We start from the raw sequence: 4,603 nt of genomic DNA, 5'->3' as shown, positions 1-4,603 counted from the left end.
TGCAAGACGAGGTAGGGGTCTATGGGATTTCTGTAGGATTGGTTGTGTGTGTTTTTTCTTTTGTTCTACTGTATCTTCCTCCTGCTCCCCTCCATCTTTGTGATTGTCAATGGGTTAGGTTTAGAAACGAGGACTTTTTATTACTGGGTTCTCTCCCACAAATCATGCCCTTGATTTCATCTGAAGAAAAGTGATATGCCTATTAGACAGGGTAGGCTGGCTTCTGCTGCAATAAGGAACATCCTCAAATCTTAGTAGCTGTGAAAAATGTATTTACTGCATGCTACATGTCCATGGTGGGTCAGCTAGAGGCACTAGTCCACTCTGTCCTCATAGCAGAACCCAGATCTGCAGAGCAACCACTATCTTACACATTGTTGCTACTTGTCATGGCAGCAGGAAATATGATGAATTGTGCTAAGTCTCTTGAACTTTCTGCTTGTAGTCCATTGGCCAAAGCAAGTTTCCTAGCCCTGCCTACACTCAGATGGGGGGAAGGAAGTTCAATCCCATCATGGCTTGACAGAAGGAGAAGAAAAGAAAAATCTTGAAGACAACCAGAGAAAAATGACACATTACATGTAGGAGAACAATGATAAGCATTATAGGAGACCTCTAATCAGAAACCATGCAATCCAGAAGACAATGGAGTGACATTAATTTTAAAGTGCTGAAAGAGAAAACAGCTGACCACTCGGAATTCTATACCCCATGAAAATATTATCCAAAAATGAAGGTTTCTAGTCCAGCATGGAAGGAGCTTGGAGGGCTTCACTCCTGTCCAGACCACAAGGGAAATAAATGAACTAAACAAGTCTTCTTCAATCCATCAGACAACTGAAGTCAAAAGAAGAGAAATGAAATGTGTATAAGCAGTTTTCATGATTAACTACAATGTAGACTCCACCAGCCATGATTGTGTGATTTAGACAAATGGCTCACCTTTCCAAAGCCTCAGGGTCCTCATCTGTAAAATGGGATCCCCAAGTGTCTAAGGGATTGTTTCTAGGATTCAGTGAGATGATGAACATGAAGTAGCTGGCACAGAGTGAAGGCCTCACGTCAACTCTCCTTAAAGAAGGTATACAAGTGCTTCCCAGGAAGAGTTCAAAATCAGCCCTGCCCTGCTTTGCCAAATGCAGCCTCCCTCTTCTAAGATGTTTCAGAGAAACCCCTATCTGCCACTGTCAGTGCATTCCAACTCTCGGCTCTGCCACAGTGGTCTCTAAACACACACACACACACACACACACACACACACACACACACTGTTTGGCACTTGGCTTTCTGAATGTCCAGAAGGCCTATCTGTGATGCCCGTTGCCCTTGTAACTAAAGTAACCAAATCAATATCATTTCAAGTATAAATGAAAGCAATGAGAACAGTGATATTAAATTCTGGCTTGGTACTATTGCCTGCCAAGACACCAAGCAAAAGCCTCATCTCTTAAGTGTTTTCTGTTGAAGACATTCTGCCCCAATTAGGAGAGTTGGTTCTGGAGCTGGCCTCCAAGGTTGGAATTCCAGTTCTGTGGCTCAGCTGCTATGTAAACTAGACATTAACTCAAATGTCTGACCTGTCGCTCACTCATTTGTACAATGGGCATGATGAATGGGGTCAACTGCACAAGGCTGATACAATGACTGAGACCTGGCACATGCTAAGCACACAACAACAAAACAAAATTATGAGATATAGAGAATGAAAGTTTCCACCAAGGATGAAGCACAGGCATGAATTATTAACCTAGAAATAATTACTCTATTCCCTGGCTGAAACATACAACCTCAGCCCCCATTGGCTCGGTAATTCCCTTCAGCAGAATGCCACTGGGATTAGGATTGCAACAGGCTACCCCTTATATCCAGCCAGTTTAATCCTGGAGATCCAAGCAGTAATTCTCCACTTGGAATGATAGTGAGTAAGCAGCCAGAGGACCTTTCATGTTTCAGTAGTCTAAGTGTGAGACACAACCAAACTGACTCAAATGGAAATACTGGGTGGAGCCGTACCTGTCACCTCTAGCTAAGACCTCTGGAAGTTAAGCACCAATCAATGAAGAAGTGATGGGAGACACCATGCCTGAAGTGGCCCCGACAACTGACCAACCCTCCTCCGGAACCCTACCCATAAGTAGATGCAGACAGATTTCCACTGTAGCCCCTCATTCTGTGGGTTAGAGGTAACAAATCTCCTCTCATCGGTGACAAACCACTGACATCAGCGCTCCTGCTTGAGGCAAGTCCATAAAGAGGAAAATATCAATCCTCAGTGTAAGTAGGTCAAATATAAAACTGGACCCTAATTCCCTAGCAACTGAGTGCTAACTGGAGAGGAGGCTGTGCTTCATTGCAACATTCTGTCTTCCCTCCACCCCAAGGAAAAGACCTGACACCCTGCCTTTCCCAGCCTGTCATCAATCAAATGATCACCCTTGTTTCTTTAATGGCACATCTGCATCAGGGTGTGCACCAGAAAGTTCTCTTGATCTCATCACTAAATGTTGCACAACCCCACACGGAGATGAGCCAGCCTTTCTGGGAATGTCCTTCTTCATTCCCCTGCATTCTGAGCAGGCACCACCCAACTGAAGGATTCAGAGAGTGGACTGAAGTAATGAGCATTTAGGGACATGGGGCAGAAAAGGATTAGAGGGCCCACACCACACTCACCTTGCATTTTCTTTCTCCGGTGACTGACTATGACCCTCTCCGCCCCACTCACCATCACTGTCCATCACTTCACCTTTTCTGGTCTCCTTCTGGACTCTTTTCACATTCTGCAACTATTTTTCTGCTGATTGTTTCACCCACCATGGAGGTCACTCCATGAGGGAGGGAGGGCATTTGCTTTTCTTGTTGACCACTTACTTCCCAAAACCTGGGACGGTGTCTGGCGCAGAGCAAATGCTCAGTCAACAAGAGCTGAATGTGTGAATGAATGAATGCCCTAGACCAGGGCTGCCCAATAGAACTTTCTGCGAGGAAGGACATGTTCTGTATCTGTGCGACCCAATGTAGTGGCCTCAATGGGGCTGAGGTTGTATGTGTCCTATGGTTAGCTATGTGTCCTATGGAAGCAAATGAACATTTGAGATGTGGCTACTGACACAAATAAGCTGAATTTTTATTTTATTTTAAATTAATTTAAATTTAAATAGCCGCATGGATGCTGTGGATAATATATTGGATGCCTCAGCCCCACACCAACATAAAAGGCCAAGAAGATATAGTCCCTCTGATAATTAGGAAAGAGGAGAGAAAGAACAAAGCCTTTTCTGGGAAAGGAAAGAGAAAAAGAAGCGTGGTGGTCTCCGAGGAATGCTGCTGAAGCCTTAATATTATAAGAAGCTCTAACATTTGGGGCTGCGGACAGAAAATGCCAGTTTTTTCCTTAGTTAAGAGGCACCCCGCTTTCTGGAGCATGAAGCAATTTGGCAGCTGCACTAAGGAGTCCTGAGGCTCAGGGACCAGAAACGGAGAAACTGTAAGCGTCCTGATGAGAGACATCAATAGCACAGCCTTTCTTCTCCACACCCCCCGGGGCAGCCTCACTGCAAACACCACGCCTGAGTGACTTTATCCAGAGCTGTCGCCAGGAAGGCACGGCCAGCACCACTCCACCTTCCTCCCGGCCAGTGAGCTGTGTGGTTTCAGCTGAAAAGTTCTTGAAAACTTGTCCTAAGTGGGTCGCACCTCTCCTTGGGGCATTCCAGCATTTGCTCATGGTGGGGTTACTGGGACGCCTAGGTCCTTCCCAAGAACGCCAGGCTCCAGGAGACAAGGCTGGGCAGGTATGTGATTAGGTGCTACGCCTGGGCAGACTGCTTAGCTTCCTTGATCTCTCTCACATGGAGTCAGTTGCTAATTCCCACTTTTCTGAACTGGTAGGAACAATGAATCAGCAAGTCCATGCCAAGCCCTTAGCGAGCGTCTGGGGGCTCCATGTTAATCATTACATCTGACCACCTCCCTGTAGTCCTCTAAAATCTCTTGGGCATCATTTTGCCCAGCCCTCTTCCCTTGTCTATGTGGTTCCAGAGCCCTTCCCACTGTAATCATCCCTCCATAGCAAAGCCGAACACGTGTGTGGTCTGTGCAACAGTAATACGTGAGCAGTAGTGTTTGGGTTTCTTAGGACTACAGCAGCCACAGTCTCTAAAACCCCAGAAATTACCCTATGATACTCCCAAGCCCATAACACATCAGAGTAACAATAACGATTAATGAAAACAATGATAACAACCACTAATATTTACTGAGTATTTAGTATGTGCCAGGCATAGTGCTGAGAGTTTTAAATGCATCATTTTCTATGCTCTTTATGATAATCCTGAATTGGTGTTGCTAATTCATAGATGGGTGAAGATTAGAGACTGGTAGTCACTTCCCTTGTTCTCATAGCAATTGCCCAGGATTCAAACCCAGGTCTATGTGGACCCAGAACCCAGTCCTTTGACCCCTGGGCTATCCAGGTTGTCAGGATGTGGCATCTCTATCATGAATGCAGAATAGCTTAATATAGGGAGAAAAGAATTCCTTTGCATTAGAGTGAAGGAAGATGGTATCACAAATAGTCATATTTGTGCCTTTCTCTTCCACG

This window comes from Myotis davidii, unplaced genomic scaffold (assembly GCF_000327345.1).
Source record: "Myotis davidii unplaced genomic scaffold, ASM32734v1 scaffold806, whole genome shotgun sequence".
Classification (NCBI taxonomy): Eukaryota; Metazoa; Chordata; class Mammalia; order Chiroptera; family Vespertilionidae; genus Myotis; species Myotis davidii.
The sequence above is the reverse complement of the archived record's forward strand: the minus strand, read 5'-3'. Positions refer to the sequence as shown.